Consider the following 13,273-nt stretch of genomic DNA (forward strand, 5'->3'; position numbering starts at 1 on the left):
GTAAATTCTCAAGGCACGGAATCCTGTGACGCAGCAATTGCTATTATATAACAAAATATACGATTTTCAACTTAACAATATGCAAATATATGCCTGTATGATCGAAAAGTATTCTGTTATCTATAAATAATATATTTTATGATTTACATAACAATATATTATTCGAAGCATGCACGTGCAATCGTGATATTTCCTGGCGCTGCTAGTCGATCGCGCCTCGACAAATCATCATTACGATGAATGCTGTTTCAGTTAATTTTATACCATTTCAATTTCCATCGCACGTTTCACGCCAAACGTTAATATCGATATGATTAAGAATGGTGGACAGTTATCTGGGTTTAATACTTTTAGGATTACGCGCTACACCAGGAGATGCTGCGATTCGCAAGACGGCCATCAACGAGACATGTTCCTGGGTGTAAAAGGTGGGCGCTCCGCGTGCGTCCGGCTGGAATTACGAGTCTGGGCGTTAAAATGTATCGAAAAGAGACGGCTGTATATACGCAGAGCGTATTTATGGGTATGGGCCCGGTCAGAAAGGCGAGGAAAGAGACAGAAGGAGGCGATCGGTATGGACGCGGCCAGCGGATCCGGGCTAGGTCGTTCAACCAACCGGCTAACCATCGAACCGTCCGACCGACCAGTCCGCAACGGTCGAAGCACCTTACTCTTAACAGTTCGTACCAATAGGGAGGAAGAGAGAAGGGGAGAGGAGCAGATAGCAGAGCACGAAAGACGGGACGAGGGAAGCGACCGGGTAAGAGAACGAGCGGACGCTTAACACCATCGTCACCGAGTTCCACCAATGGTCTCTGTGTCCTCGCGCTAGTGCGAACTGGGTGCAGGGGTCCAATCGTACAGAGAAATCGGCGTAAGCGAACGGCGAAGGATTGCAGCGCGAGGTGTGGGTCCAACCGAGCCGTAGAGGCGCTCTTAAACGCACACCATTGTATCAATAACGTCACCGGCGTGGACGATTTATCGTGATACGAAACCTTCTTCGAGGACGCGACCAAGAAACACGATATCCCATCTTCGTATGCAATCTGCATACGCGCGGTCGATACTGTCGCGAATATCAGCAAAAAGAAGAATTGCCGATTCGAGCTCGATTCAACCAACATATCTAGTTTTAATAGATTTTAGAACATATTGTAATATGTATTATAGAAGCCTCTGATAAAATTATAATTATTTCGTTTAGCAGTTGCCGTAGAATTTAAGATGGTGGCCTAGCGTTCGAAACTGCAAACCGGCATGTAATAATGCAATCGAACACGCCTCAAGACTCCTGTTTTTAACAATTCCTCGAGGGGGAAACCGCTGAGGGCATTGTGGTGTACAGATTTGCGGCATTACTGGGCATTACTAGGCATTTTTTGGGCATTAGGCCTTGCTGGGGCATTATTGGGCATTGGTGTACAAGATTTTGGTCAGCGGTTTCCCCCTCGCAATTCCCTATACTCGATCAGTTGAAACTTTCTCTAAACTGGATTTTCTTTCCTCTGTTCTATTTCTTTCATGTTATAATGTTCATTAATTTAATAAATGAGATGATTTGTAAAACAATTCATCGGGTGATTAATAAAATTAATAATTAAATTAATGAAATATCAGTCTGCTTCTCACTCTTTGTATTCCCCCCCTTTGTTTTAATTACGCGCGCAAAAACATTTTCGTTCTACATACACGCAGCGCATGGTTCAAGTCGGACTATAAATGGAAACTAGAAGAAAATGAAGAGCAGAGAGAACGCGCTCGGTCCCGATTTACCGAGGATACGAATTGCCATTTACAATCGCCATTTTTGCTCGATAGCGATATTCGCAATTTGCGATGGTCCGTACGAAATACGACGCGACGGTACAACGAGACGTTCGCTCTTCTCGCGAGGGCAACGATACGGAGGAAGGCGGATCTATGCCCTCGTGAAGATACTCTTAAACGTCCCACGGATTCCACCTCTGTCAAGCAGGCTCCTCCTATTTCGCGTGCATGTACATACACACGTTCGTTTGTTTCCACTTAGGTTGACGGAATCTCCTTACGTAGCACGACAATCCTGCACGACTGCGGATCGTTAAAATGCACGTAAGTAGAAATTGGAATTCTCCGTCCGGCAGGAAAGAGGGGTATACAACGTGAAGGAGGAAGCGGTAATACCGAAACAACTGATACCATTAAACGAAAGACGTTGAATACTAATGAATAGAAATCACCGTTCTTTGTCATTGCGGACGGAATGATGTCACGCGAGAACAAGTTACGAGAACGCAAATCATATCACCTTAAGCGATGCAGATATTTAGTCTTACTAGCTGGTTTCACGTAGGACTGAGAGAAGAGCGAGTGTGCAAGGTGTATGCACATGTGTAAGTTTGAAGGATTTTAGCACAACTCTGTGCAATAATTATTTCGATAGACAAATGTATGTTCAAACAAGAGTGATTTTGTAGAAGAGGACTGTGAGAACGCAAGCTTTATTAAGAAAAAAAAATTGCAGCAGGATCTCCTCTCTTTCGTTCACGCGTTACATCCGGTTATCTTATCACTTTACGCTTGCCTTTTTCAAACGTTTACGTCGCAATGGCGCTCGCATCTTAGTGTAGGTTTTTGACGTTCCCCACAGCGAGGCTGATCTTAACACGTTCGTTTACCGAAGAGGCCAGCCGTCTGCGCATCAAATCGCGACGCACTAACGACCAAGAAGACTCGGCGGCGGCAGCACGGACCGGAACCGCCAGCAGTCGTTCCTCGGTCTCGGAAATAATATTCCTAAGTTTTTTTACGGGGCCACGCATCTTAAATAAAAAAAAAAGGAGAAACGGCAAAAGGTAGACGTGGCGGAGGGACAGGACGATGCCCGGGACGGGCAGGGAGAGAGAAGGTGGCGGAGGCGCTGCACCACGGAGAATTGAAAATGATGATTGGCGGTAAGCGGGCTGCCAGCGTTGATGGAGGAGCAGGAGGGCGGAGAAGGGAGAACGTAGAGAAGGCACAGCACGTAAAGGAGTACTAAATAAGAAAGTCACGAGGGAACCGCGGGGGCCGGGGAGGGAACCGCGGGCAACGCTGAAGGAGGACATCGCAACGTGGTGCGCGCGGGGGGGACTGGAAGAACGACCGCTGGAAAAAGAGTCGGGCAGCGCGCGAATTAAGTCGATCGCGGTGCGTGGAACCACATCCTTCGCGCCCGCTGCCTCCTTCGCGGATATCGCCTCTCTCGGTGTCCCGCTCCCGTATCGTCGGCCGCGCTCCTCGCTCCTACGGGGACGCATCGGCGCGCGCGTACCCCTTCTTTATTATCGGCATCGACCATCGTCTTTTGTTTTATAATAACCGCCGCGCGGCTGCGGTCGCGCCGCTCTCCGCGCATCGACGATCTCCTTTTGCAATGCCGGAGGAACTCACCGCGCTCCGGAGGAACGGCGAGGAGGAGCCCGGTCGAGGGGGGGTCCAGAGGTTCATCGCGATAAATCGCCGATGGCCGGTAGTGACGTCGACTCTGCGCGCACACCTCGAGTGTTGGCTCCGTCTTGTCCGGTCAGGGCGTTACGAAATTGCGAAAAGATTGTATGTCTCCCGGCCTGTCGGTCGGCCGGTTGTTTAGCGAAATCCGGTGGTAATTTTAATGTCACGAAGTCGGTAGCTAGTTCGATAAGCGCGTATCACCACGTTAAATCGTTTCGCTACGGTAGACAATAGGGTAATAAACTGTCGGAAAATCTCTTTTCTTTATCCGAGCTCGCTCGCTGAGAAACGAATCGCGTTGGCAATTGCCGACGTTGTTGGATTACGGGCATAGATAAAATAAATAATTCCATTTTTATACAGAACAGATATTATAGGCCCATAAATAATACAGATTAGTGATCGATCGACAGCAATATTGGTCAAGGAGTGAAATTGGCTAATTTCGTAGCGCGTTTATTTCACTGACAGTTTGATTTCAGATAGAACCGAGCAAGACAGATCGAAGTGTGTGTCACGTGTACCTAATATTAGTCCATACAATAAACACTTATACGTGTCGCGAGGCTCGTCGAATTATAGCGATTTAGATCGTAAAAGCTCTTAGCATAAGCAAAATCGTCGTCCACTTGCCGATCTGCTTAACGAAAAGATACACCGGGCATCGCTTTACGGCGTGGCCTTTTATTAAATATTCCTGCATCGGATGAGACCAAGTTACATCTGGCCCTCTCCTCCGCCGGAGACGGGGAGATGCGAGAACGGATAAGGCCGCGACAACGGGGGGCTGCGTCCCGGCGGAGCGCCCTTAATTCGGCGATAAAAACGCCGGCTCACGTATATTATTTTATTTTTGGTACCAGGACCGCCGCGACTTAAACGCATCCATAATTACCGGTGTCTACGTGAACCGCTTAACTTATCGCGCGCTCCCGCGCGTACGAGCCTTAATTTATGCGTGCGTGGATTTTAACTCCCACGCCGCGCTCTCGGGAGAGCGCACCGCCCCTGCCGGATTGTTCGTGCCCACGAACCCTGAGTGGCCTCGCGTATACCTGTCCCCGGGGCTCCGGCAAGAGTTATCCGCGTCGAGTTGCGACGAGCTCCCGATACGCCCGACACGAATCCAGATCAGCCGCATCGGTTTTCGCGCGCCGACTGGAAAGCGAAATCGCGCCGCCGCCCATAAATCGCGCGGCGAGCGCGCATTTCACCGAGCGGACTTGCATTCAATCGGCTCGGCGCACCGTATTGTATTTTTCCGTTGTATCCGTGTGATACGAGTATGACGTGTTACGAGATATCGCGTTTCGCTGCTCGGTAATACGTACGTTTTCTTGCGCCCCCCTCCAAAAAAAAGAGACTATTTACTACGTTGCGATAATTCGATGCGACTTATTGTTAGTGATATTATCGATGATAAGACTCTCAACTTCTCGAGTCGAAATTTTGGCCCTGTGTTGAACCTTTGATTCTATTATATGGTAGGACCTAAGACAGTAAAAGAGATCAAACTGCAAGTACAAAATTTACTCCTACTTTAAAACCGATAGTGTCGGAAATTTCTACTTTTGCTACTTTAGCATTAAAGTAGGTCCTTTTAAATAGGAGCTAATGTAAATTTTTAGAAACTTCAGAAGATTACTCGACCATGTCTGGCAAATTTTAATATTTAAACTCACAACGTTTCGACCATGGTTTTTGGTCCTTTTCAAGCGATAGTTGTGCCAGTAAATCAGTATGGTAAATCAAAAGAGCTGATCTTAATTTCACGAACGACAGAACATGACCATAATAAATTTTTAGAAATAAAGATTCAAGGGAGGAGTAAAATAACATAATGTCATCAAAGTAGGTTATTGCTGGTCTATGTAAGTGTATAGATCAGCTAAGTAGATGTAAATTATCCGTGAAAGTGTCAAAATAGTACCAAAATTTCGACTCGGGATTGTCAGCTTGTTTTGTTAAATAGTCTGTAAAAAGAAACGTCAAAAGCGGTTCTAGTAAAATATGAAAAGCAAGTAGGGGAACGATTCAACTGCGAGAGATGCCGAAGTGCCCGCTTAAAACTGTTCGCTCGTCAGGTCGTTTATACCAATTGTTCGACAAGTTCGGTCCGAATCGCAGTACCTATGGGAATGTGTAACGAGTGAGCTCATCTTCGACGAGAAAACATTATACAATACGCAGCAGACCACAGAGAGAATAATGCGAAAAGCGCGGGTAAGCGCGGGTAAGCGCGCGCTATGTAGCACGCGAAAAAAAAAACCACGAGCGAAAGATAAGCGATGCTGCTCGCGCTCGCCTAAGGCAGACCCGGCAATTTTGTCGAATTGCGCCGGCGATTACCGACGTACGGCGGCACGAATTTTCCGTTTGTTTGAGTTACAGGTTTGCGCAAGGCCGCTCAACAACCTGCGCCTCTCGTACGAAGGGCGGGAAGGGCGGCCGGCTAAGCGGAGGAGCCGTTCCGGACGGCAGGGATGCATAGGGACCCGGCGAGAGAAGGGCGCGTTACGCGCGCGAACGGTCCCGAAGACCGTCGAACAATGACCAGAAAAAAGGAGGACCCACGCAGTTGCTCTCTGTGTACCGAGAGGGCCGGTAATTTGCCTGATGGCCGGCGATTAACACTCAAATGAACGGCGGGGGAAACGCGCGGAACCTCATCCCGCCTCTGTTCTCGCTGCTGCTGCCCCTATCGCAGCTCCTTTGTTCTCGCGGAGGTTCCTCGCAGGATCTTTCTCTCGCCCTCTGCCCACTGAACAATGGTAGCGGCGATTCCGCACCACGATTTTTCCGGCAGCTGAATAAAGAAGAAGGAGGAGGAGGAGGAGGAGGAGGAAGAGTGGAAGGAAGATAAAGGGAAACGGGAGAAAAAGAACGCGTGTGCGCGCGCGAGCCTTCTGCGAGCCTGCCAGAAGAAGGATAATTCCCTGTAAGTGGATAATGTCTTGACGGTGCTCCTTGCCTACGCAGTCAGGATCGTCGTCCTGGCCGGTCGCCCCCTCCCCTGCCTCCCTCTCGCAGTCCTTTCCTCCTATATTTCGATTCTCCTACTCTATCTGTCGTTTCGCATGAAAGATCGTAGCCGACGGCCGTGTGGACGCTTTGTAGTTCAGTCTACTGGTCTGTCTGTCCCACCTCCTCCTACCGCCACTATTTCTAGCTCTATCTCGAATCCCTCCGAAGGAGCTTATTGTACAACCCGCTTTCATAGTTCCACCCAATGCTCCCGGACGCGCCTCCGCCCGTGGAATTCGCGTTTTTCCTCCTTGGCGTGTACCCTCCCCCCCCCTTCCCCTGCTCCTCTTTCCGCCCGGCACTTCCCTTCCACCTCGGACTTTTATCGCGCAGGGATAAACCCGCGCTGCCGTTTGCGGCTCATCCTCCAATTATCCCTAATACAGAGAATACCGTGGAACGTTATTATTACTACCGTCTATTTGGAATTGTTGCTTTCCCTCTCGGCCTTCTACACCGCGACACGTGGTGAACCGTGAGTGTCGAGCGTATCCAGAGAATTGCCAGGAATAGTCTTCAAAAGAAAGGGGTGTAATAACAGAAGCTGCACTGTGAGGTGAACTACGATGCGCGATAAATTAACTTTAATGGTAGACGATTATTCTAGTTCAGCGATTATGTGTAGAAGTAAAAAAAATTATTAAAGTCGTCCAACAATTGCCTGACGTTTGATTATATCGAACAACTTCGAATATCCTTGCATATTTACAACCTGATGAAATCGATAGCGACAATTAGATGGAGGGAACAAAAGTAATGAGTGTAAATCAATATGAAGGTATAAAAGCTTCATTACGGCCTCCTGTGCGCTTTCATTTGGATTCAAGGCGGGACGGATGCTTCCTTGTTAGATGTAGAAGAAGCAACAACAGTTGTCGTTTAATTCTGCCGATGAACATCTTCCTGTGACAGAGAACTTGGTTCGTCCGTCCGATAATAGAGGCTCGCGGGCGACTCTTTGTTCGCCAACGTCGCGTCGCCGTCAGGGCGCATTCGAGATGGAGGGAGCGAGAGGGAGCCGAGAGTGCGAGAGAGGCGGCTACCGCAAGGCCGTTGTAATTATTGTACTTCGCGGCGATTGTTCGAGTACGTGCGAACTGTCGGTACGAATCTCAGCGGCACACCGGACGGTGGAACGCGGCAATATTCCTCGTCGTTATATCCGCGCCGCACTTTAACTGCCGCGTGGCCGCGCGAGAGACCGGGCGAGGGCAAGGCGGTCAAACGATACACCGCCCTGAAATCTACATTCAGTCTTCTGAATTTTATAGGCCGCCGACGAAGAACCGGCGATTCCCTCGTACCGTGCGCCGCCACCGTCGTTTTTATGATGGGCATTCCCGTGACGGCTAAATGCAGCGCGATGCAACGCGGCCGGATCATCCGCCAAACGGCTTTTTGCCCATCGATCGCGATGACTTTTACGATAGTCAAGTCGCGGACCGGCCCCCTCGCGATCATAAAGCCCCCTCCCCCCCGACGGTACTTGAGTTTCGGACGGTGGAGTGTATGCCGCGGCGTGGCGAGGCAGCGCAACGAAACGCAACGAGACGCAACGCCAGGCCGAACGCACGAATCCCGTACCGGGGGACTCCACCTCTTCTACGCCTCTAAATGCCGTCATGGAGCGTACGCGCGCGAGCGGTTACGCGAGAATTTGTATTCGTTATGCGCCGCCAGTTTAAGAACGATTTACATTCTTAGTCGATGCTACGGCTTTCTTTGGGGCCGCGAAACGCGGGACTGAGGTTCCGCAATTTCGGGCCGCTCGCCGAGCGCTTTGGGGGGAATTTCAGATTCTCAAGCCGAACTCGTACGCGCCCGGACCGTTTTACAAAATGCTCGAATTAAAGCTTGCGTGCCCCAGTTGACAAACGATTCGCGTTCTTAGTCGTATTTGCATGTTTTAGGATCAGCCGGTGCAAGTTTAGCAAACGCAGAATGATATTTCGCAGCTACGGTATGACGCGCACGTCCGAGCGAAGAGGATCGTGTACAAGTGCGCATACCGTTGAAAAGCATAGCTGGCAAGACAGTGAGAATAATTTATGGCGTGGGAAGACATTTGCATTCCGCGAAAGATGCTTCGGCATCGCAGAGACGGCCGGTAAGAGACGAACTAGTAAAGAACGGAAGGGAAAGCGGGAGAGTATCGATATCTTTCCTTGCGCAATCTGGTGGAAACGACTTTACGGCGAGGTGCCCGATGGTCAACCTCCCCCCCCCCCCTCTCTCTCTCTCTCTCTTTCTCTCCCTGAGCGCGGACGAAAACGATCGAAAAATTGCGTGCGACGTGAACCGAGGGAAAGAGAGCGACGTGCCGGTGAGAACGGCTTCACGAGCGGCGCATCATGAAGAGTTCCCATGGATGCCAGACTCGCGGAGTTGAAAAAAAAATCTATAACGTCAGCCACTAGTAGGCAAAGCACAATCCCATTGGCTCTCTTCCCGAGGCCCGCCGAGGCTCGCGCGAACAAGAGCCCGGCCCGGCTAGATCAGACCCATAGGCCACGTTTTCGAGGAGCAAATTCCGCGCTCCTCCGTGCCGGCTCGCGCCAACAGACGAGAGGACGAGCCCGGGTGAACGATGAGCGACGAGCGGGCAGGCCGAACGGTCAGCGATCAGCGGAGGCCTCGAGACGGGCACACTTTTGTTATGAGGATCATATAATATTCCAGTCAGCCCCGCGGTTGAACAACGGGCATCGGCGCTCGCGAGCTGAATGACAATTCGGACGGGGGGGCTACGAGAGACGCTGGGTAATTGCCAGCTTCGCCAATCATTATTACGTATGTCGTTGGATATGCCGCGCCGTCGATACACGGACGGGCACATGGACAAGCGGGGCGATCCGCGAGCTAACGGCGGTTCGAACGCGTGTGATTTACGTCGGTCAGTCCGCGGCAACTTATTGGCCGATAGTGATCTAAATGCGACCTTACGTCGCCGACGTACGATGGCTCTCATCGAAATTTAAATGACATTGTAAAACCGGACAGAACAAATAGTTGGGACGTTACCGGCGTGACATTTACGTAGGAATTCATCTCTCGGATAATACGTTAAATTAATTCGCGATTTCCATATTGTGAATTCCGACTCGAATAGAATTTATGAGAGAAGTGACGCGGCTATAATTAATCGGTAATAATGTGATGGAAAATTATTGTCGCGGACATCGCAGCAGTTGGAGCGCACACGTGAAAGCTCGGCCGTACGATTTAACCGGGCACGATCCTAATAAATGTTACCAATTAATGCATAGAAGAGATATGCATGGTAATCTGATTGTATTTGATTTAGCGTGGGTTAATTAAAACGGTGTGCCGTGATCGATGTGCCGATTATCGTGATACTCTCGACATTAGTAACCGGATGTATAACGGCATTTCTCGATAAGGAGAGCCTAAATCAAGATCGGCCGGTGATAATTAATTATCAACCACGATAATGTCTCTTCTACGCACCAATTTGAAATATTTATAATCAGAGCAAAAATACCAACTCTTCGTTGATTTATGAAAACTGCGCTATGTCGTACTTTCGACGAATCGAACGTCAAATTACATATTTCACGTTCAGTAAACGTGAATATCTAAATTATTCGCGTAAATTTCTCCACAGTGCACAAATGTAACACAATTTCACATTCAATTCAAACGACATGTCTACCCAAAAGTAGCCGTCATTATAGTAACATAGGTATTATTATGTCTTATTATCGTTATTCAAAATATTCGAGTAAAACTATTACTGCCTATAATGATTGTAAGATATCTATGTAAATGAGTTCTATTGAGTTGCGCGTGAAAATTTTTTGACAAAGTCGGCACCAAGCTGTTACAGCTAAATAAACTGCCGTAGCATAGTAAGAAGCATTACGACTGACTTAAATCGTAAGACGGGAAATGCAACGAGGCGATATACATCGATGTAGATGAAATAAATTATTGCAAATAATAATGTCGTCGCGGGCTCCGGAGGGTGCTCGTTAAACAGAAGGCAACACAATCGTGTTGCTAATGACTCCGGTGCAGCGGAGTTGTTTCTTAGTACAACAACGTGGCGAGCGTAGATACTTCGTCACGCGTAGAGGATGGTGAGTCCTGGCGAATCATTAGTAAGGTATCCACCTTGAAAGCTAGTGGTTTCCTTTTGCCACGAGGCTCCGAGGCAGATCTCGATCGGTACATCTATTGTCTACTCGCGCAAGGGAGGCATTTAATTTCCAGAAAAAAAATATCCCGTTTGAAAACAGAAGATATGAGCGCAACTTCGTTGACGACTATTGAAATATCTATTTCATCATTTGTAATTTGAATAGTTTCTAACTCATAGAACGTCGTTGCGAGGAAACTTCTACTATCGAGCGAACAGAAAGCCGAAATCTCGGGAGAAAACGGTCCGTGGAGCATCTAACAATTTAAGAGAATTATAATGTTGTGAGTCGCCCGTGAGAGATTGTTCTAATGAGTATTGATAAAGTCGTCTAATTACAGTTGCAGCGAATATACCTAAGTGAAAGGCTCGTAGGCGTGGCAGGAAGCGTACAATGGATGGGAAACCCGATAGTATACATAAAATATATACGATCACAAAAACCCGCGGCTAAGAAAGTTGCGATATCGCGAAAGGTTAATTACTACGCACAGTATTATACGCACGACTAGTAATGCATTTCGATGAGAGGCAATGATATTTCCTTCAAGCGCGTAGCAATCATTTTCTTCGCTCGTTACGCTGGCTACCTCAATTTTTTTCTCAATAGAGATACGCTTTGCTAACCGAGATAGTTATCGAGACAAAAATACAGCATTTAGGAAATAATTATTTCCTCGCGCCACTGGATAGGTCTCGAAGAATGTATTTGTGTATTTAAATCAATGTTACTTGTAACTGCACAAATCAAGTTTTTTTTTTTCGTTATACAAATGTATCCCATGGATCCCTAAATCAGAAATAGAAAAAGGATGCGCTTGATAGATAGAGATTTCGAGGCTCTATTTCAAGAACGGTAACAGGACTTCGTGGAACACGGCGTGGTAAGGACTTGTCGTGCAAGCGTTACAGATCTGATGGCACTAATGACGGGGTCCGTGTGTCCACGTGTTGTGACACTAAGTGACCACGAAAAGGGGGTACCACGAAGAAATGGCGATGATCAGTTTGTTAGGTTCCCTTGTCGGTTTGATAAATCGACGGTAACAAGTCGGGCCAGAGGGGAGAGTCCGGAAGTGTCATTATTTTTACAACATATCTGCCGGCTTAAGAATAATTTGCCGTGGTTAATCGGAATAAAGCGCCAGTCACGCTACGCCGTTGCGTTCTATGAGCTATAAGGCACTGTTGGCGGGTCCCAGGATGACTTCACGCTTGGCACAGGTTGATCGTGCAGGCGTTAGGAATGTGATGACACTCGCAATGAAGCCCTAGCTCCAATATGAAAACTAACTGACCACGAGGAAATAAAAGAAAGACGGCCCATGGGAAGGTGTCTTAAAATTCTTTTGCGTCTGGATACTTTTATCGTGACATCATTGATTTGCGCCTCCGCCGTGCTATCGTTAATAATATTCTCACATATCCGATCGTTTAAGACACTACGTGGAATAAATGATGCATGTGCCCAGAAATTATCTATTGCACAGCAATCACGTCTGTATTGTAAGAAAATACCCCTAATTCTCCGAATTCAGTCGAAAGTATCGCCAAACGACTCAAAATTATTAATATATTCCCAGTGACGTTAAAAGTCGCGGAAGAACAAAAGTATCGATTGAAAGATAACATCTCCTAACATGCAGTACCTAAATTACATTTCGGAATACACCGTCTCCGTAATAAATTATAGTTGGTGATATTCTCGTTACCACGGACACACCTGCGTAACATCTCGGGAGAGGCGTCAGCAGAAAGTTTCGAAAAATCCGGCCCCTCCCGATCGAATCTCGCGGTTCGGGCCGGCGCGTTACGGTCTGCTCGTGCAGGCATCAAGAATCCGATGACGCTAATGACGAGGCTATGTGTCCGCATATTGACGCTAACTGGACTGACTACGAGGAAGACTCGTTGGTACCGAGGACTGTTGTGCGGGGGTCGCGGAGGACGAGAAGATGAGAGAGGCAGAAGTGGCGATGCCTGAGCAGAAAGTATCGTGCAGAAACGGCGTGCACGAGGTAACAAACGTCTCCTCGAGGCCTCGCGAGGCGAGGAGAGGAGGTCGCGGCGAGGTGAGGAGGCCGTTTTCGAGCCGCGGAGATGATTTACCTTACAACTAACAATATCCCTCCTTAAGGCCCTGGCGGATTTATTGGTTCTCTCTCTTTCCACCGGAGGGTGTCCAACGGGGATAGGGCAGCGCCTCGCGAGGTATCCAGAGAGAAGGAGAAAGACAGAGACGGAGGGGAGACGAGAAAAAGGCCCCGGGCTCGAACCCGGCACCTCATTACCCGATAATTTACTACGCGAGTAATTAACTGGGCACACAAACGGTGCCACGTTATGTATACCCGGTGCGCGGGTATACACCGCCGACGACTCTTCCTTCCCGGTACTTCTCGGATGCGTACGCTCGTATATTACCGCGCCGCGTCCTCCTGCCGATCTATTTATCCATTCGTTTTGGCGTGACGAGCCCTCGCTCCTCCGGCCGACCCGGATGCGCGCGATAAACGGTTCGATAATGGCGGTCCAGAGAGAGCCCAGCGAGAAAAAGTATTTACGACGTCTGCGTATTACATTTTATTTCCCTCGTTGGTATTTTAGTGCCACGAT

General features: G+C 48.5%; 1 pseudogene; it reads left to right on the forward strand.

Annotated features, from left to right (window-relative positions):
• Positions 1 to 320: 320 nt before the first annotated feature.
• Positions 321 to 12,782, forward strand: LOC105565697 (annotated as a pseudogene).
• The last annotated feature ends 491 nt before the right edge of the window (positions 12,783 to 13,273 follow it).

The sequence above is a fragment of the Vollenhovia emeryi genome, unplaced genomic scaffold (genome assembly GCF_000949405.1).
Source record: "Vollenhovia emeryi isolate VEMERY1.0 unplaced genomic scaffold, V.emery_V1.0 DF939150.1, whole genome shotgun sequence".
NCBI lineage: Eukaryota > Metazoa > Arthropoda > Insecta > Hymenoptera > Formicidae > Vollenhovia > Vollenhovia emeryi.